The sequence below is a fragment of the Grammomys surdaster genome, unplaced genomic scaffold (assembly GCF_004785775.1).
Source record: "Grammomys surdaster isolate TR1022 unplaced genomic scaffold, NIH_TR_1.0 126298, whole genome shotgun sequence".
Taxonomy (NCBI): domain Eukaryota; kingdom Metazoa; phylum Chordata; class Mammalia; order Rodentia; family Muridae; genus Grammomys; species Grammomys surdaster.
In genome coordinates, this window is record NW_021621098.1 from 2,571,361 (window position 1) to 2,593,718 (window position 22,358).

Below are 22,358 nucleotides of genomic sequence, written 5' to 3' on the forward strand. Positions count from 1 at the left end.
TATATTGAATATGAATCGATTGAGCACTATATTATACCCCTGGGAACACATGAGGTTTCTAAAAACATATTTGATCACCCAAAACAGCCATAAAAATTCATTTCACGGTTGTAGTTATTTTTGTGTTTATTGGTTAGTATAACATCTATGAGTTGACAGACCTTATTTTTGGTGAGCTCCTAATTTGTGTCCTATGTAAATTTTTATAAAGAAATTAAAAAAAATATTATCCATTTCTACAATGTCAACTTTATCCCAAGTTGAGGGATATTACAATTATTCCCTTACTTGTCTTTGACATCAGGTGTTCTAAATAATTTTCCACTTATAAGCTGTAATGCTTAGGAGCCTATGGGAACTCTTTAGCCCACAACTCCAAAAGAAGTGACCCATTCCTGGTGACGGACTTTTTAATTGTTAGCCTGTTTACTAGAAGCAGCATCACCCACTATAGGGTAACTCAATTTAAACTTTTTTTGGTTGCTGTTGTTGTGTTGTGGTTTTGGCCAGATGCAGTAAATTTTATTGATGACATGCAAATCAGTATGGCTCCCTAAGCCACTACTCTTCTTCTGGGGTTTGCAATGGAAACTATGCTGGGAGATGCTGAATTAGTGCTGAGTTAGGACAGGGACTCCTCAGCATCTGAGGGTCTCTTCTTTCCTCTTGTTCTTGTAGCTCTTCTTACTCTTGGAGGCCCTGTAGGACAGGAGGTTCACCATCCTGTTATTGTAGTCATTTTCATTGTCATATTGAGAAATGAGGTTGACAAAATTGTCATTGAGAGAAATACTATTCCTACCATCAAAGGTGGAAGAGTGGGCATCACTGTTAATGTAGCAGGAGACAACCTGGTCCTCAATGTAGCACAGGATGCCCTGTAGTGTGCCCTCCAAAGCTTTCTTCACCACATTCTTGATGTCATCATGCTTGGCAGCTTTTTCCAGGTGGCATGTCAGATTTATGACAGGCATGATCAGGGTAGGAACAGATCATGCCATTGTGAGCTTCCTGTTCTACTCTGGCATGCCATTGCTTATACAGCCTTGTCAATGTCAGTGGGTAAATTCCTATGAGTGGGAACTATAAGAGATTGTGAATTATCTGCATAGATGCTGAGAACTATACTTAGTTCCTCTGCAAGAACCAAATGCTCTTAATAGCAGAGTCATCTCTTCAGCCTCTTTTGTTTTTTTGAATTTATTTGTGCTACTTCAGAAGCAATCATGCTCACTACTCCGTGTCCCTTCAGCCTTCTGTGCCTGGGTTTTTCCACCTCATGTTATTATCTATATTTCCAGAGTCCTGGTATTTTTTCAGTTGTCTTCACATGCATTCCAGGGGCTTTGCCCTCCTCTTTTCCGATTGCTTTCTAGATTCATTTGTGGTTTCTCTGGCCCTTCCTCTTCAATCTTCACATTTCTCCTAATCTTGCTTTGAGGCCAGGACACCATTTCCCAGTCTCTATGAAGATCATTTGCCCTGAATTCCTAGAGTCTGGCTCACATTTGGTCACTTATCTGAGAGAGTCCTTAACTCATATAATGCAAATAATGTCCATACAAATAAAAGTTAAAGGTAGTGTTAGCTTTTAAATGTAGAAATTCAGGTTGTTCAAGAATTATTTGATTCTTATGAGGAATTCACTATGTAGAAAGGTTTGCAAACATATTTTGATTTTGAATATTTTTAATTTTGTTATGTTTAAATATGTTTACAATTAAAATAGAATTGCATTACTCATCCTCTCACTTTTCTTTCTAGAGACCCTCCCTGGGACTCTTCCTTCAACCCCTTCCATGCATCTCCATTTCAAATTGACAGAACCATTTATTTTGATTATTGTTATTACACACACATTTACATACACATATGTGCACAAATGTATAAAATACAGTAGGCTGACTTAATTTTTATTGTCTGTATGCACTATGGAGCTTCAGGACTGACCCTACAGGCCATTCAGGATAACCAATCAGTGGGATCATGTCTGGGAGAGGTAATGATCCTTTTCTCAGCAGTCATTATTTTCTGAAGTATTTTCATTTTGTTTTATTTTGTTTTTGTTGTTTGCTTTTTCCTGGAAACACTTAAGACTTTTTCCACTTCTAAGTTAGCATGTCTATTGATAATATCTTTGTTCAGGTCTTGTTTACACAGCCATTGTAAGAGAGGCTCACAAAGGGGACTTTCTGGTATTCAGCTCTTACAATCTTTCATCCTCCAAGATTCTGTGCTGCAAGTGTATCTTCTTGGGCTTATGTCTTCACAGCCCATAGATATCTGAGTTGTGTCCAGTTATTTTTTCCCATAATGATCTTTATTTTTCTTGTAGCTTATTTGAGGAAGGTGAGAGCTACACTTATCTGTGGGTATAAGAATAAAATGTAGAATGTTGTAAGGAGTTATGTTGAGCCAGTAAAGTCTCTTCTAAACTTCACAAGTCTTGATGCTATCTGTATTGGAAGAATCAATTTCTGAATAAATTATGTGATGTTTACCATAGCCTTTTTCAAAATATAGTACATGAGATAGTCATAGAGATAGAAGATGAATAAAACCAAGAATATGTCTGCAGAATTTTGACCAATGCTGAAAGCTATCAAAGTTAGGCATATTTCTTTTATGTAGTTTTTCTGAACCTTTTATATGCTAATTGAATTATGAGTCTTTATGATAAGAAGTAAAGTTTTCAGAATATCCTTAATAGTTTTACTGCAGATCCTTTTTATTTATGCAACATTTCTCATATCTCACTAAATCCTAGAATTCTATAGAACATAATTTTCATAGAAACCTCGCAAGATAGGCTTTTAAGAAACCTTTCAATGATAAAATTTACATATCAAAATAGCTTTTTCTCAATAAGGGAACACTATCTCACTGCACCTAGTGTTCATATGAATATGTGAGTCTGAGACAGGAACTCAGCAGGAGAGTTAGATTCTTGAGAACTATAAAAGCAGTAGAACCAACCGGGCATTGTGATGGCTTCCTGGTGAAAATGCCCATCACAGCCTCTCCTTCCCATTTCAAAGACACAATGCATCCCAGAACCCTCTCTTCACTTGCTGCTTTATTGTAACAAGAACCATGCAGTGTAACTATCTCCTTCTACCTCTTCCTGAAGGTCCATGTGAGGTTGTTTGTAGGTTTACAGTGTTACTGTTAATACATGCAATTTAGAAATTAAACACATTAAAAGCTCAGAGACAAACTGAGGGGCCTCCCATATAAAACCTTCAATGATTGCTAATCATAAAAACATAGCACTAAATCCTTATAATATATATGCATTGGATAATAGTTTTGCATTTTTACGGAAGGAAATACTGCCTGAAAGGCCACAGGGAACAGAATATCTCTTGATCTACACTGACTGCCTTAGGGAAGTGAACATGGAGGGAGAATCAAATAAATAAAATTCTTATATTTTGGATGAACTCCCTACATCAAAACTAAACAATAATCTGTTATTTTTATTGTATTACTATCAGAATTATTATTAATCTGATGGGCATGCACACCACTATGCATATGTGGAAGTCGTCAAATAACTTGGTGGAGCTGGTTCTCTTTTTCCACCTTTATTTGAGTTTTGAAGAATCAACTCAGGTTATTAGATTTGAACAAGTATTTTACCTGCTGGAGCCATTTCACAGGACCTAGTATTAGGCATATTTTGAAAACTAGATTAAAGTTATGACAATTTTGACCACAGAAAAAGAAAGAGTCCAACAGAAGATGGAACAAAACAGAACACTGTTTTGTGACCAGAAGTTCTCTGAGTCAAGGACAGAAGATTCCATAAATGTTCAACTGTTCAGATGGGCATCAGTATCTAGGAACTGCCTCATAGATAGATAGGTAGATGACAGTTAGATAGATATATGATAAATATAAGATAGATAGATAGATAGATAGATAGATAGATAGATAGATAGACGCACAGATACGGATGGATAATATATATGTTACTACAGTCTTTTTTTGGTGAAGGATCATGTTTCTTTCAATATTTAAATTTCATTTTAATAAGGCAGAAGAAATGAATGACTCAGTGATTATGAGCACTGACTGCTCTTCCAGAAGACTTGAATTTGATTCCCAGTATTCACATGGTGGCACAGAATTGTGGTTAATTGCAGTTCCTGGAACCAGATGCTGTCTTCTGTCCTCCATGGGCACTTTGTATGAATGTGGTAGACAGAAATACCATTGGATTCATGTTATTTCTAAAATTTATAGTGGTAGTCATTATAATTAGGAAAAAGTTTAAAGACACTTTTAATGCTCTGCTGAGTGTTGATGGGGCAGATATTGCTGATAAAATTACCCATAGCCTGTGGTCAGTATTTCTATTTTGATCAAGCTTCAAGAATGACATATATAGCCTGATCATGCTAGCCCTTCTTGTCCTGGGAATATTTTATTCCTGCCTATAGTGTTAAAGCTTTTTTTCAGCAGCATCAACATGTTGGCAGCCAAAGTACATGGCTTGAACCTGAAAATGGATTCCCAGACAGTGTTATTGAATTAACAGACTGGCAAGAAATGATGATAGAGGGGAGAGTGAATGGATTATGCAGATAACTAAACCACTGATCACAAGAACAGCAAAAAACTCCAACACTCTAACCAGCATGCTACCTAACATTATAACTAGTTGGTGTATCTGAGGGTCAGTTAGAAGGATACTGATGATCTCTTTCACACTGAGCTCCAGGCCACAGTTTAGGTCCAGATATGTACCATGTTGATCCTTTATTAACAGTTTTATGTTCTGAAGAAGGCAAATGCTTTCTAGCCCATCTTAATAGTTCATCCCTATATTCCTTCAACATATAAATATATAGGATATAGGATGTACCCACACATCTCACACACACACACACACACCACAAAACAACACACTTACAGACAGACAGACAGACAGACATACACAGACACACACAGGAAGAAGGGAAAGGAAGAAAAGAGAGGAAGAGAATATTTTTCTGTAGCTTTTAAATTTCTTAATCATTTTAGTGAGATTGTCCTTTGACCTCGAGTTCATCTTTAAACTGTATTTTAAGCTTTCACATGTACAGCTCATCTTTCTTGTGAGTAATATTGGAAATGAGGCAGCTGATCACATCAGTTACCTAGGAAGCATTCTCTGTGTTGAAACATTTCCTTTGCAGAGTGGAGGTCACTTCAACTTCAATAGTGAGACAGTGGAGAAAACTATGTTCCAATCAATTAGGGGTAAGTGCAGGTCTTACATGAGAAGGAGAGATGATGGGAGTTGCTTTCTAAGCTACAGCAACTGGGGTATCATACTATCAGAGCCACATACCACTGCTGACTGCAGTCCCTGACCACATTTAAGTCTCATCTGTCCTGAACTAACATGCATTTCTCTCAGCATTCCAGATTTACAAATGTAACTGTTCTGGACAGAGATAGGCTTCGGAAGTTGAAGACATGCTAGACATGCAGTAACTTTATAATTAACACGAGTCAATAGATAATGAATGAAATGATTATGTTCTTTCTGAAATACACACACACACAGAGAGAGAGAGAGAGAGAGAGAGAGAGAGAGAGAGAGAATATAGCCACATTTTTAGTTATAATGTCATTGTTATGATAAAAACATAAGGAAACAATGAACAGGAAGAGAGATATACTTTAGTTCACAATTCCAACAGTTTGCTCTCTCATCAGCCTGTCCGGGTGATCACAAGAGCATATGATGGAACAGTACTTCCCAGCTAATAGTGCCTAGAAAACAGGAACAGGGAGGTCATGGATTCAGGCTCTATTCTCTCTCCAGCTCCTTCCAGACAATACCCTTACCATATGTTTCTCCTAATGTCATGGTCTAATACACATAGACATATACTATACCACTGATTCAAATGACTGCTACTTGTATGTACACAGGTGTAGTGTTATCCTCTAATGTATGGGCAACATAGCAAGAGCAATAACACTGAGAAAAACTGAAGCTCTTTTGTAGGAAGCCACAGCTTGTGCTAGCAGAATCCGCCATTGCAACATGGCACTGGCATCCGGTGCTCTTCCTAGTAAACAAGTAAACTGCGCATGTGCTATGGTAAAAGCATGCCAAGGTCAAAGCCCACCCCACAGCGAGTAAGCAGCCAATCAAGGGTGAGCACACCGCTCTAAGGGTATATAAACAGTGCTTTTTCCTGGCCTGGGGTCTTCCACCATTTTGTTTTTGGAATAAACGTTTTGCTGCAGAAGGATCCTGATGTGTGTCTGCGTGCGTTCTTGCTGGCGAGACGATTACACGTGCGTCACAGCTGGTGCGAAACCCGGGAAAATTCACCATCGCCGGAGCTGTTTGAGAAGACCCTCCGCTCGCGGAGCAGATCCAGAACTGAAGGACAAGGTAAAGCTCTGAGAGACATGATTGGACTTGATTTATTTCGTCTCCCTTCCCAGTTGGCAGGAACTCTAGAAGCTCTCGCTATTGTGCTAGTGGCGTTTGTTCTCTTCCTTCTGGTTTTGTGGGATGAGAAATGCCACTCGACTGTAGCGGCGGGCCAGGAAGTGCTAGACGGATTACAGGGCCACATGTCAGAAACAGAGGGAAAGAAGCGCTTAAGAGTTCAGGGAAAAAAGGGAACTCAGAAGGCATGCCAAAGTAAACAGACCCTTCCCGAGACGCTCAGTTCTCGGAAGCGACAGATAAGGGAAAACATGCCCTTGGGTGAGTTAAAAATGAAGAAAAGAGAAGCCCCCAAAAGAAAATCTCTTTATCCGGTAAAGGAGTTGGAGGTTTTGGGGCTTGGTGGCTCTGAGTCGGAGGAGCTAACTTCCTCTGAAGAGGAAAGAGCGGCTTCAGGTGGAAAGAGCAGGGTTAAAAGGAATTGGAAAACTAAGAAAAAACCCAGGGTACTGAGGTGTTACAATAGCTGCCTGCTACATCTCCAATGAATGAGATAAAAAGTTACATCTTAAATATGGGAGATAAAGAAAAGGTTTTAGAAATACAGGTGTCTTCTCTCTGAGCTGTGTCAGCAAAAAAGAATGAAAAAGCTATTTCAGAGCTCTTCTAGGAACAGAAGAGAATTCGGGAGACGTCCTGAATTTCTCTGTAGCTCTTAGATGTCCTTCTCTGTTGTCTGTCCTTGGCGCGCCAATGTCCACGTGTTTGTTTGCCTTTTGTTTCATTGTCTAAATGTTCTGTGTTTGTTACATGTTCAAAAGAAAAGATCGTTAAAACTGCTTGATACAACCTTTGGGCTAGTTTAACTTTGTTTTAAAGGCAGTCTTAATTTACACAACAGAGGCTGATAAGCTACCCTACACCTGTAGCTAAGAGTTGAGCTCAGCTGAAAAAGCCTTTCCAGGAATTGATTGTTGACATAAGCTGCTTTTAAAAGAGACCAGTAGCTTTTTGGGTTTTATAAGGAAGCTAAGAGTTGTTTTGTCCTAGAAAAATCTCTGTGACAAAGTGCTTTTCTCTTGAAATTACAGCTAGAAAAGGCAACAAATTTTGTTTGGTCTAAATATATAAGATGCATAGCCACTTCATTGTTGTTTCTGATTGGTTTTAAAAGTATAAAAATGTTCTACATGTCTTGGTTATAGACTATTGGCTTAAATTATTGGGCATGATTAGAAATTTACAACTTTGGTAACGAAAAGTGGCGTAAAACTAACTCAGGGTTAGAGTCATTCAGAAACCAGGTGTATAAAAAGTAAGATTTTAAAACAGTATCTCTTCAATGAGATAGTAAAAACTGCTTCATGCATTCATATGTAAGAATTGGCAACAAAACTTTGTAACATAAAGGTAATCTACTTGGTCTTGATTTTAGAGAAAATAGATTGTTTAAATTGGTTTTGCTTTTGCTTCTCAAAATTAATGGTTATACTCTAATGTTACAAAAGAAATTTAAAAATTTAGTTAAACTGCCAGTATTCCATTGGCTACAGTTGGCAGTTCAATTGTGAGTTTGGAATTCTTTGACTCACCCATGTTTATGGTTCAGAAAAAGATAGAGCAGAGTTGGCTATTTTGTCAGGAGGAGATTACTTGATTTGGAGCTCAGATTGGAGTGATACTAGTAAAAATCATAGTGCCATGATGAATGCACAGGCAGGCATGTAGATTGGGATCTTAACATGCTTCTAGAAGAAGGTCAGTGTGAAGGCAGTGTTAATCAGGTTGAACTGCCTACACAGCTCTCAGACCATACAAGCAAAGACAGACTTAGATACATTCGTCTTTGCGATGAAATTGCACCCTCATACAATCAGGGTCTGGCTATAGCTTGCACAGAGCCATAGGGATGGGGGGTGTTTTGAATGTTGAAATTTAGATAGTTTTTAAAGTGACTGTCCCAGGAACAGAGGCTTGAGCAACAGTCAGGTGACCAAGGTTACCTGACAAACTTGTCCTTGGTGCAGGAAGGATAATCCTTGGGCCAGGCCTCAGGATATAGGCCAAGATTAAAAACATTTACATTTAAATTAAGGCTATACACAGAGTGGGTGCGGCAGAAGCTTGGATTTCAGACATTCCTTTTGTCCTGACCTGCCCCTAGAAGAGTGTTTTCTAGAATTTGTTTATTGCCTTGTTTGTTCCTTAGGGAGGTGTCAGCCTCAGACTCAAAAGAAATTCAAAACAGCTTATGGGCCAGGAGTTAGAGATAATGATACTTTTTACCCTCAATTTTTTAAATCTGGATAGTCAAGGCCACACAGCTGCTGACCATCACTGTTTAGAGCCTGACAGGCCAAAAGAGATGGTCAAATGGAAGGACATCTTGACCGGACAATGGAAAGGCCCGGATCCTATTTTAATAAAAGTCAGGGGAGTGGTTTGTGTTTTTCCGCAGGAAGAAGACAACCCGTTTTGGCTACCAGAGCAACTGACTCGACGACTCGCGATATTAGAAGATGACACCCAGGCGGACTCTCCAAACTCTGATGACAGCCCTCGTGCTGATCCAAGGGATACAGGTTCCTAGTATATCGGGGGAACAATGATGGACCATATTATCTGCCTTTCCAAAACCCATACCAGTCAGACATAATGTAGCTAATCTGTCCAGGAAATTGTTTCAATATCTTGCAGGAAATTGGTCAGAAAACTTCAATGAGACACTCAAAAAATTGAGAACAGCTGTGGTGGCCATCAACTCGACACACATGGATCTGTCCCGGACTGAGGGACTCTCCTTCTGGATCTCTTCAGCTTTTTTCTTTTCTTTTTTTTAAGTGGGTGGGAGTAGGCCTGTTTGGTACACCCTATGTTGTGGATTAGAGTTCATGCTTTGGTTGGTTTGCAAATTCAGAGCTCAACAAAATCGTGACAAGGCTATTATTGCCCAGGCGCTTGTGGCCATAGAACTAGGGGCTTCCTCTGCAGTGTGGCTATCACTGCTTCGAAAATAAGTAGTCTCCCCCTCACTAGTCGTGGTGCTAAATGTTGGGCTGTCAGCCGTTGCACCCCAAAGGATTTGCCCATTGCACTGGGTCGGTGAGGAGTCTTGGCCTGGCTGGTCCTTGTCTGTGTAGCTGTGGTACCTGAATTTGAGGCAAACAGCCCTTGCACCCCTAGGAGATGGCTCCATTGCACAGGGATGGGTGTTTGCATCTCTTTCTGTTTCCCTTAGCCTTTGCACCCAGAGGACTTGCTTCCATTGCACCTGGTAGGGTAAGGGAGACCGTCTTAAACTATTAGTCCTTGATCGCTTATTCCCCCAAGATGGAATTTGCTTGATCGGGCTTGAGTTTGAGTCATGATTGGTACCACGCTAGACAGGCCAAGGACAGCCCGATGGACAGCTCCATCTTTTCGTCTCCAGGCCAGCTGCCATTGGTCCCAACGACGGGAATAGGCTGATCCCATATGCCAGAGGTACACCATGAGCGGTGAGTTTACCCGGTGACAGGCATTATGAATGGCCACAACCTGGGGCACACATTCTGAGAATGCCAGGTGTGGGTGTGCGACCCTCGTAGCCTAAGACAGAGAGCTCACCATTCTTTGGTGCTGGCTATGGAAGAACGTCAGCTAGCCTAAGACACGGGACATTGACCAGTGCCTGTTTAACAAAACAAAAAGAAATAGCCAGTAGACAGATTCCTCAGCCGCTGTACCCCAAGGGCTTTTGGTAAAGACACCCTATGAAGCCTCAAACACATCTATACGCAGTCCCTGCCCACTAAGGTGTTCGTTCCACGGATAGTAGGTCTGGTAAGTCAATAACGGAGCGGACGGATAAGCCTCGGCCACCTAAGACAGGGCAGCCCCGGGTGGGGAGGCTGACCCAGTGACGGGTAAGAGTTTGAGCACCGCCCTCCAAAAAGACTCAGACCCGCCGTGAGACCCCCAAATATGGGAGTTACAAAACCTTCCCAGGGATCTCAACTACCACCCTCTGTAATAAAACAAAAAAGGGGGAGATGTAGGAAGCCGCGGCTTGTGCTAGCAGAATCCGCCATTGCATCATGGCACTGGCATCCAGTGCTCTTCCTAGTAAACAAGTAAACTGCGCATGTGCTATGGTAAAAGCACGCCAAGGTCAAAGCCCATCCCACGGCGAGTAAGCAGCCAATCAAGGGTGAGCACATCGCTCTAAGGGTATATAAACAGTGCTTTTTCCAGGCCTGGGGTCTTCCACCATTTTGTTTTTGGAATAAACGTTTTGCTGCGGAAGGATCCTGATGTGTGTCTGCGTGCGTTCTTGCTGGCGAGACGATTACACACGCGTCACACTCTTTCCCCCAATAACCATCAACTTCAAATGGCACTTCAGCCATGGTGAGATCTCACACAGGCAGATATGCCTGCCAGGCGGGGTAGAGTATGAATCCAGAGAACTATGTACATAGAGTTTACCTCCTTTATGTATGTCCAGTAGGTCTCCAGGAAAAGCAAGTTTATTCCTACAAAGATACCAAGGACTGCTGATTATAAGTTATGAAAGAAAAGTGTAACATTACATAGACTGAATAGGTCTGAATATCTAGAAATATATATGTATACATTTATCCATATATGTATGTGACAATGAAGAAAGGACACAAATTTGAAAGAAAGCAAGGAAGGATATACGGGAAGGCTTGGAGGCAGGAAAGGGGAGAGAAAAATGATGTAATGATGCAAAATAAAAGAGAATTTAAAAGAGAACTGTCTGTCCAATAGTAATATCAGAATCTTAGTCAACAGTGTTTTAAAATAGGAGCAATCCAACACAAAAGAAAATGAGCAGATATATCCATACATCCTCTCTAAGCCAATCTATTGTGAATGTCAGGTAGCATTTGTGTTCTTAAATTCACAATAAATAATTGGTACACAAGAAATAAAGACAGGAAGTTTTTGTTATCCAGTGGGCAGAATTTTACATCAAAAGTCCACTTTGAACATCTGTTCAAAACCCTTCCTGTCTAACCTACCTGTGGGTCCATAATGGCTCAGGATTACAGAGAAAGGGTTGAGGATGCTTCAACTCCAGATATCTCAAACATGAGAATGGCAGGAGTTGGCTAGTTCCTCCCACACAACCTGGCACCATAAAGCTGGCTCCCACCATCAAACTTAGTAAGAAATGTATTATCCTGATTTTCATCAGGCTTCACTCCTTGTTTAACCTTTTAAGTCCCTTCCCTTCCCTCTGCTGGCCTTGAGTATGTAGATGAAGCATCTTCTAACACCCCTGCCCTGGCCAATGCTACACAGGCACACAAACCTTGCTGAAGAGACCCTGGTCACCTCCCCAGGGGCATAAATACCTCTTCTCCATTCTCCTTCTCCCACCACTCACAATAACAAATCAGTTCTCCAAAGCTGTCCCAAGTGTATTCATTACTCACTCATCACATTCTTCCATGACCAAGGTCCTGCTCTCATCCATACGCCTGGCTAATTTCTCTCCCACAAGGCCAGCTCAGTGTGCAGTGTGCCTGGCTACGTCTAGGGAGACACAGCTACCCAGGGAGCTTTGGGCTGACAGCCAAACTATCAAGTACACAGAACACACCCAGCTCCCAGAATATTCCCAATTCAGGTCAGGAGGCTTTTCTGTCCTTTATAAAATAGGTCAGAGCTTGAAACAGAAAAGGGAAAGAGAGCTTCTTTATCTTATGTAAAAATGTTTCTTTTAAATAGACATGATTGTTATATACTATAGGACATAATCTTTCAGCTATGGAGGTTGCTCTATTGGTAAATATTTGCTATGTAAGACAATGACATGAGTTTGATACCCAGAAAACATTTAAAAGGCTTAGTAAGATGGCCTGTACTCATAATTCTAACATTTGGGAGGAGAAGACAGGCTTTCCTTGGGACTAGCTAGTCAGCCTTAGCAAACTCCATTTTGTAGAGTGATTCTGTTTCAAAAAGAAAAAGATGAATAGCATTGAAAACTACAGCTGAGGAATTGGCAAATTCCTCTGGGCCCATCATCATGTACAATGCCCCCTCCCATTCCATCCCCCCCCCCACAGTAGTTTGGAGATATTCTATATACCCTCACAAATACACATATATACATTCATTTGAGGATATTAGTTCAAACGGTTTTCACAGACTAAAGTTACAAATTGAAAGCAATTTTTTTTGTCAAAAATAGCCCCGCAAAGTTCTATGTTCCTGAAATTTCTGACAATGACACATTTGCATTGTGCCATATTTGTAAAGCACTGGGGTTCTTCTCCAGGTTTAAGGTTAAATTGTAAATGGCTATGGAGTCTAGCTTTGTCCCCTGTGCTCAGAATACTGAATTTATTACTCAGTTATATCATATCTTGTAAACAGCCTCATTATAAGTATAATGTAAAGGAGATTCAAATTTTCCCGACAGTGTCAGAGAGGTCAGGTAAGACAGAGGGGGAGGTGGTCAGTGTACCAGACCTCTGACTCCCAGTCACTTCATCCTTGTCTCACTACCTGTCTACAAACTCTGCCAATTTTTTTTATAAATAATTTATTTATTTTTTCTCAAATCATAAGTCATTCACACATGGGTTATAAACACAGAAAGGCAGGATGTGGGGAAGGGGATGACACTGGAGTGTGGGTGTTCAGGGGGAATACAGATATCTTTCAGAACCGGGTATCGGCTGGGTGAAGGTTCAGGGGACAGGTCACTATGACTCTGCCTATGACTCACTTGTCCTTATCTAAGTTGGTATTGTCTGCCAAGGTTACCTATTTACAAGGTCTATGACTACTCAGGTAGGTAAATTTCCACAAAAACTGCCTGTTTACAATAGCTTATAGCTCTCTGTTTCAATGTTTTTCCACAGAGACCCAAGACTTGGTGTTAGTATACATGTATGACAGGCCTATTGCTGATTTTAGGCCTATGGCTGATTTTAGGCCTTCAGTGTGTAAGCAGGGCTGCCCCTGACATCTCCTCCCTTCTCTAAGTATAGAAAGGCTGTGGCGATTCTAATCTTTCGAAGGCAGGGATAGAGACCTGACCTCCAGTAATTGAAGGGGACCTTGTAATGGCTCCAGTCCCCCTGTCGTTGTCCAGTGAGGCATGAGGGCCATACCCATCCCTATGTCTTTTTCCTGGAGAGGGGATACTTTTGACATCAACACCTATGCAGTCAGGCTTGTCCCTCAGGGAACCCAGAGAGATATTTTTAACTTTATTTATATTCCCTTGCAGTGCTTAACCTTGCAGCCTAAGCAAGAATTCAGATCGCCAGTCAGAAGGAGTTCTGGGTGGCCCCTCTCTGCTTGGTCTATGGGCAGAAGTCCCCCTTTTAGGTTGGGTGGAGATGGGTTTTTGGAACACCCTGTATAATGTAACAACCTCATCTTGAGTCTCGTGGTCCTCCATAGCTAACTTATGATAATGTATCTGAATAGGTTTTGCTACCAAATTATTTATCTGTTGTTTCACAGAGTTAGTCAGCCTATTTGAGGCCCAGGGACCAGCAGAAAAAAGCAAAAAGAACCCAAGTAATGGTCCCAAGATGGGAGGAAATAGGGTTGACAACCTTGGAGAGGCTGAAAACCAATTCTTGTACCAGCATTCATCTGTCTCTTTCTCTCTCTGATATTTCTCAGGGCCTTCACTGACCTATTTCATGCTCTCTTTAACCCTCCCTGTCTTGTCTATGTAAAGGGCTTTCTTTAAGGGCTGTACACAGTCAAGAACTGTACACAGCCTTTTCTATTGTAATAGAGTAAATCAAGTCCAAAAAGGATCTTTGCGATTTTAGGAGGTCTCTTCAGACAGCGAAACGAGAGTTCTGCCATTTTAAGAATGGTATCATCAAAGAAAGGAGAAAAGGTTAGGTTCCAAATTCAAAGGTGAGGAGCCAAAATCTCTCCAGAGATTTTAAGCAGTGGTGATATGAATGAAGCTTGCTAGCAGACAGCCAGTTAAGGAACTCATAAAAGCGAAAATAGCAGCCTCTTCCATGAAGAGTGAGCAGTCTTCTTTAAGCTTGACCTGACCTGAGGCACAGCAGGGAGACAGGTCCTTTACCTGGAATGCAATTTCTTTCTTTACTCATCCCATTAACTTCTACCTGGAATGCTTCAGACTCAAAATTTTGCAGAAGCATTCTGTTCACAGCAACCTTGATGCTCTCAGGCCCCTTTTGGGCACTGTCTTTACCTTATGATCTCACAGAATGGAAGCCCTGCTTTTAGGAAAGAAGCAGTGTGTTTTATTTCTGGCTCTGCTCCCCTTCCAGGTCTTACTACAGAAACTTACACTCTTTTCATCCTAGCAGCACAAGGTGACACTAAATAACCATGGAGGCTCAGTTCTGCTCTAAGCTACATGGAGAAGCCAGGGGAACACACCCCATAGAGCCACCTGTTTTTACTCTCCATTGAAGAAAAGCACCCAGGGGTGAAGTCCCGGAAACAGTTGTCTCTTGGTGACTTGCTTTCACACCAAAATGATTGTGTATGTGTATATGTGCTTCTCTCTCTCTCTCTCTCTCTCTCTCTCTCTCTCTCTCTCTCTCTTTCTGTGTGTGTCTGTGTGTGTGTGTGTGTGTGTTTGTGTAATTTTTTTCTTCTAGGTATTGAATTAAGACATTGCATATGTTAGGCAAGTGTGGTATCATTGAGTAGTACCCACTACTCCTATGATGATAGAGTCATAGATATTTTAGGACAAATGAATTAGTTACATTCACAAAGGTGAACATGAAGATAACATCTGGAACACTCAGTAAAAAAAAAAAAAAAAGCGTAAAACATTGAAGACTTTCAGTCTTGTGAATCACTTTTTTAGCCAAGAAGATAAAATTTCAAATGTTTTAAGGTATTAGTAGATGTTGAAGGTGTTACTGTCCTCTTCAAGCCCATAAAGCTGGAGAATGTTACCTCTCTCTCAGAAAGGAGTATGCAGCGAGTTAGGGCATAAATCTCTAACGCACCAAGACTTGGAAACACTTGCTTTCTTAATTGAGCAGTCGTGATATTTAAAGGTGCTGGGAGAAGTCTCAGAACTAGTTAACTTTATTCAACGGTCTCTTTGACTCTGCTTCAAACACTTCTTATTGCTAATTTTAGAAAGAAAAGGGGGAAAATGATCTCACATTTACCCACCATTAGCAACTTTAATGGGCTGAAATTTTACAGATTGAAAAATTATTGCTTTGTGTGAAGATGAGGGATCATGAAATGTCATTATTAAGTAGGGCATACAGCACACCGTTTTCACTTCTTCTGTAGAACCATGCCACAGAAACATTCACCGGATATCTATCTATCTATCTATCTATCTATCTATCTATCTATCTATCTATCTATCTATTGGTGTCTATGTGTTCACGTATTTTTTAACTTGGTCTCAAGTAAGGCCATTGTCCTGCAAGTGTATAATATGATTTGACCATACACTGTTACCTTCCCATGTCTAATGACTCTCCTTTCCATTCTTCAGTTTTGATTCTACTTTCCTGTCTATAAAAGACTTAATAAAAAAAAGTCTAGAACATACTTTTTAAGAACAACTAAACCATGCAGTCAAGAGCATTAATTAATCTTTCTACATATGAGCATTTAGTTATTTTGTAGTATGATATTTGGGTCATATACTCCTAAAATATGATGAGTAAAACATGTGATAAATGTAGAAATAAAAATGAGGCAAGTAGATCAATATAGGATGGCCACTGGCCATATCATACTCTGAAGTTTACTGGCTTTCATCATAACCAGGTACCAATAAGCCATCCTTAACTTGTTCTGGAGGGAATTGAAAAGCAAAGGACAAAGAAAGAACATGACGACAAGAGAAGGAGAGAATTCTCCTTGCACCTGTCAATAAGCTGCAAAGTCAATGGTTAAAGGCTAGTGTGATGTTTTCATGTACAGCATGCTCAACAGTCAAAAAGAAGCAGACAGGTCCTCTTCCCCCCAGCTCTCTCTAGCATGTCCATCAGTACTTGGCCCATTAGTACCAGCTATTCTGAATCTGCTTTTTCAGCATGCCAAACACTGACACTGTGGCTGGCACCTTTGCCTTATACAGAATTAGCTTTATATCTGGCCACTTAATAATGCGATTGCACAGAAATGAAAACCACAAAATAAGAACAAAATAAGAAGCTATATGTATAATGCTAAGTATATTTGGAACAAGTAAAAATGCCAGATATAAAAATTGTAAGAAATGTGTGGCAATCGATGTCAGTGTGCATTGGAGGAGTTGAGATCACTGGTGACACAATTCAGAAAAGAAATTGTGTTAGTGAGAAGTGTCTATCCCTGTGACAAACACCTGAGGCCACCATCTGAAAAGAAGAAAACATTCTGGCTCATGGTGTCTGAGGATTGCCATGGTCAAGCAGATAAATTCTTTAGGGCTTTTTAAGGCAGAGAGTGGATTCTATTCTAGAATCTACCTCCTAATATTTCTACACACATTTCCTGGAGTGCCACAAAATAGAGACCAAGCCTTAGATACTGAGATCTAACCTATAAAAGTACATCTTGTCTTAATAAACTGAAGAAGTTAGAAAAATGTGATAGTATCTTTTATTCACCTGTATAACTGTCCTGACAGAGGTTTACTGCTGAATAAGCTCACTCTTTCTAGTTCTTTATGAACTTTGGTTAACTGGTTCAACTCTGCTATTCTGGCTCACAACTCTTCTCCAGTCTGACTGATTCAAACTTGACTTCTGACTGAATTGCTCTGGTTGGCTTCATTCTAACTCTGGCAATCTGTTCTAATCTTCTGGCTCCTCATTATGGCTGCTTTTGTCTTCTGTGTCTAGCTTAAAGACCTTTTAGATTTAACAAATATGAAGGCACAGTATACGAAAATTTTGAGCTACAATGAAAGCAGTGCTAAGAGGAAAGTAGTTTATAGCTCTGAGTGACTTCATAAAGAAATTGGACAGATTATATTTTTATTATTAAACTCTGAATCATATTGAGATTACAAGATTTGGGCTATTTTTATCTCTCCTATTGAACCAGAACATGCTGATCCATGGATATGTAGACAGAACAATAAAACAAGAGACTTGAATTCTATGTTGGTCTATATAAGGTTTATTTTAAGATGAAAGTTATTTAACATATCATGACAACATGCCTAATTATTCACATGTAATAATAGGTAAGTACTTAACTTTTTAAAAAATAAAATCTGAGATTGTTTTAAAAAATAACAACAAAGGTTGAATTTTCCTCTCTGTGAAAAGATCTAATACTCTTTTCATAGTCTTAGTGTTCCAGAATATTATTTTAATATTTTTGTTTATTTCTGAAAGACATGTAATGCCACTTATTATTCCTGGTAATGTGCATCTTTTTGGTTTGCAAGCCTTGAAGGTGTTTTTGTTTTGTTTTGTTGTTGTTTGGTTTGGTTTTTGCTTTTGCTTTTAGTTTACAATTGTCATTAATTTTTAAAAATTGGGTTATTTTTATTTAGGTGTGTGTGTGTGTGTGTAAATGAGTCTGATGACATTGTAAAAATGATGTTGGATTCCCTGGAGCTTCAGTTTGGGCAATTGTTAGCCACCCAGTACGGGCGCTGGAAACCCAAATCCACCTTCTCTATGAGCAGTCCTGACTCTTAAGAGCTGAGCCACCTCAGCTGCTACCATTTCTTTTAACTTTAAAACATTGTTTCTTTCTCTCTGTTTGCTTTGGTTTGTTTTACACTTCATTCTGGAGTCTTGAAATAGAAGCTTAGATTATTTATTTAACATATGTCCTCCTCTCTCATGGCTGCATCTAAGGTTACACATTTCTTCCACAGTACTCTCTTCACTCTGTTGCCGACCTTTTATGTTCTGTTTTCATTTTCCTTCAGCCCAATGTGTATCTTGTCTTCCTCTGTGATGTGCTTGATAAGTTGATTATTGATGAATATTTCCATGATTTGTATATTTTCTGTTATTGATTTTTATTTTTTTCCCTTGTGGTTGGATGACACACTATGATTTCAATTCTTTTAAACATAGGACTCTGCTTCTTTGTTGGGATACACTTTTTTTGGAAGATAATTTTGTAATTATATTTATGTAAGAAAACTTAGTGTACATTATTTTTTAACCCAGTTTAGTGGCGAGTTCTTTAGCCTTTGCCTTTTCCAGCTTGGCAATTTGGGCCACAGACTTAGGACCCAGGACGTTGCCTCCACAGTGGTGACAGATCTCGTCATATCTGTCATTATAATTGGTCCTAATAGCTTCCACCAGCTTAGCCAGAGCACCTTTGTCTTCCGAGTTAACCTGTGTGAAGCCAACAGTGGTGCATGTCTTCCTGTGGACCAGGCAACCCAGCCTGGCCTTTCCCTTGATGATGCAGTAGGGCACCTCCATCTTTCTGTACAGGGCAGGCAGGAAAACCACCAGCTCAATGGGATCTACATCATGGGCAGTCACCACCAGCTGAGCCTTCTTGTTCTCCACCAAGGTGGTGACTGTATTGACTCCTGCTCGGAGGACAGGTGGTCTCTTAGTTGGGACGTCTTCTTTGCCAGCAGCTTTCTTCTCAGCACAGGCCAGTAGCCTCTGCTTCTTTTCTTGCTTTGTCTCTGGCCTGTACTTGTGGGCATGCTTACGCAGCTGAGTAGCTGTTTGCCTGTCCATGGCCTGGGTGAACTGGTTAATGGCAGGAGGTACTTTGAGCCACTTATAGAGGATGGCTGTTTGCCACTGCAGCCTGATGTATCGGGCCATTTAACGAAGTGTGTTAGGTCTCTTTTGGGCTGGATGTCCTGTCCAATGCATAAGTTCTTGGGCCTTTTCTCGAACAGAGGATTGACCACCTTTTTGGCCTCCTGCTTCTTGACAACGGCGGGGGCTGGGGCCACCTTCTTCCCCTTGGCCTTCTTTCCTTTGGGCATCTTGCTCAGCTAGAAAAGAGAGAAAGAAGAGGGAATTGTGGGTGATAAGTAAGCGGCCGCGGAGATCGTGAGATCAGGTGCCTGTGCGGGATTTCGGATTTCACTGGGATACATTTTATAGATGCTTTCAAATCGTGTGCAGACTGTTGTTAACTGGAATGTTGTATCAGAAAACTCAAGAAGAGAATGAACAATTTAGATACTATCAATTGATGGAGTTCTTTTATTGTTTTTTTTTTACGTATTTCACCTCATGTGCCCCAGTCCAACTCATCTCCCCTCCTCTTATATCAACCCTCCACCCTTGCAACCTGCCCCACAACAGAAAAAACAATCTTGTTGTGGAAGCAGTAATGTGACACTGTGTGTACTACAGCACACCCTTTGTCCACACCTCTTTGCTGGCAAATGCTCATTGCAATTGTTGGTCTGGTACAAGGCCTCTGGCTTCTGCTACTCTGCCAATACTGGAACCTCACCAGGACTCCTCTGATATCCTGTTGTTGCCCTGTGTCATGAAGATCCTGCAGATTCAGATCTGTAAAACTCCAAATCTTTATGTACTCCAGCAGTTCAAGGATGTGGTGGATGTGGGGGTGAGCCAGCTAGAGCACCTAGTCTTGGCCTAAGAAACATATGAAGTGTTCAGCCCACCAGCTCTCCCTTTCTCATGCCCTTGCAGCCAGATCACCAGCAGCCCACTGGAACCAGAGCCAGCTCTACCCTGCTGCCCAGTTGATATACAGTGCCCGCTCTCCTGAGTCCTGCTTCAGGTGTGGAACAGGGACAGTTCTACTGCCATCATAACCCAACACCAATTCTCCTGCCTGTCACAGGTAGCTAGGGCAAAAGGGAGGAGAGTGGCCAGGTCTCCTACCCTCATGACCCTCTTCCACTTGCCATAGATGGCAAAAAAAATGACGGAGGAGAGGATGGCATCTCTCCCTCATCTGTACCACTGTCCAACAGAAAAGAGACAAAGTAGGCACACTCAGGCCCTGGAGCAAACTCACCCTCAACTCCCTCATACAGGGAGTTGTCTACTGTGTTGTCAGCTCTTTCACTATAATTAGTTCAGGATCAGCTCTCTTGTCTGCAGTAGGTGGCAAGGGGTGATATATTGGCCATTTCGTTTTTGCCCATATGGCAGACAAGTTTCAGGGCCAGCTACCCCATGCTCAAGTCCTTGGGGCTGGCTCACTTACATTCCCACCACCAGCCACCTCTATCATGCTCCCTAGGTAAGGTGCAGGGCCCACCCTCTGGAAGACTGCAGCAGGTGGGGAGCAGGGACAGCTCTCCTGCTCTCATGACCTGACCTCAGGGGAGAGAGGGTATCTCTACGTCATTGACACCACCACATGGTAGGGCCAGCTCTCTCACACTGATATTCTCAGAGCTGGCCCACGTGAAACTCCCACAGTAAATGGGGCCTGCTCTCCTCAATAATGCAGCTGTCTAGGGGCCAGATCAGCCCTCCTGCTCTCATGCTCCTGTAGCAGGAAAGGCGGGGCCGCTTCTATGTAAATGCTGGACACTGCACAGCCACAAAAGCATCTCCTCAGGAGGACCTAATTCAGGATTGCCTGAGAGACCAAAGACTGCTGATGAAAACAATGTCAGCCAATCAGAAACTACTGTATAGAAAAGATGTTTTCTTGGGAGTGCTGGTGGGGGGTATTAAAGAAGCGTTCGGAAGAGCTTGCAAGCAGCATTTCTCATCTGCTCTCAGAAGTTGTGTCATTGATTTGGCATCACCTCACTTCAAACCCCCAAAGGCAGGTAGGGTCAGGCAACAAGTAGTTCAGGGCACAAACAGAAATGGTCCTAGGAACAGCTCTCTCATGGTGCCCAGGTAAGGGCTGGGGACAGTTCTGCATAACCCTCAGACATTAACATATCCCAGCCCAGACCAGGAACATCTGCCTGGACTTTGGCGGTAACAGACCCCTGCTGCTGCAGGACCATGGACCCACACATGGTCCCAGTGGCAGCATAAGCCAGGACCCCACCAGGTGCCATCATCAGCTACTCACATCAGCCTGATCCTTACTACCCTCGAGTCTCCAGTTCTGCCTCTCTTCATTGTGCCCACATCCTTCTGTTTCTCTTTCTCTTCCATTCTCCACAACTTACTTGCTCCTCTTAGTGGTGGCCAGTGTCTCTGGGTGTCTGGAATACTCTTACTGAGTGGTCTCAGGAGTGCTATGCCCTCCTTACTCATTATAGCACTAGGCAGGTATCATCTCAGTATGGTTTTCCACGATCCACACCCCCCAGGCCTGTATGACACCAGACTAGTGGTCATCTCATACATCTCCCTGGCTGGGCCCCATGGAACTGATGTGGTGGTTGTCTTGGACTTGCTCCTCTCCTAGCCTGCCTGAGTGGCCCCATTCAAGGTTCATCTGTCCTGGGCCCAGATAGGTTTCTTCTAAATTTTTAGCTTGATTCCCCATCCTAGGAGCTTCTCTGGGTCTGTATAGCATCAATCAGGCACTCATCTCAGTCTAGTACCCTGTCCATGCCCCGGAACACTGGCCTGGTGATCATCTCAGGGAATGGTGGTCTACTAATTATGCTAATTATTCAGATGTCCATAGATCAGAACATTGAGCATAGACATAGCATCACTCCTCTCTGCCACCTACTGACGTACATGTGGCACAACAGCCATGCTTGCATCACTTCTAGGGGCAGGTGATGGGAGTGCTTAAGTCCTTATTAAGCTTTTATCTAATTGTTTGAATTTCAACAGAGAGATTGATTTAAGCACCAGCTCTGAATGTGTCACTGTAGCCTTACTGTTTGGTATATGCTCTCAGGACTGCATGTTTTCTTTACAGACTTGATATGCTTTGGTGTGTCTAAGAAGTTTCTTTGATCTGCAGTACACTTCTCCTATTACTTCTCCTATTACTAATATACCACTTTGATTTTCACTGAACTAATGTTTGTGTAGTATATATTCTTCAAGGTTTTACCTTTAAAGTGGGTATGAGCATGAAGTGAGTTTCTTCCAGATAGCCTACAATTGGG

The 22,358-nt window shown here is 41.4% G+C and overlaps 1 non-coding gene across 1 annotated transcript; it reads right to left on the reverse strand.

Annotated features, from left to right (window-relative positions):
- Positions 1 to 21,891: 21,891 nt before the first annotated feature.
- On the reverse strand, positions 21,892 to 22,020 carry LOC114614093. Its single transcript, XR_003710272.1, has one exon. It is a non-coding gene; the product is annotated as a small nucleolar RNA SNORA17 (small nucleolar RNA).
- Between the last annotated feature and the right edge of the window lie 338 nt (positions 22,021 to 22,358).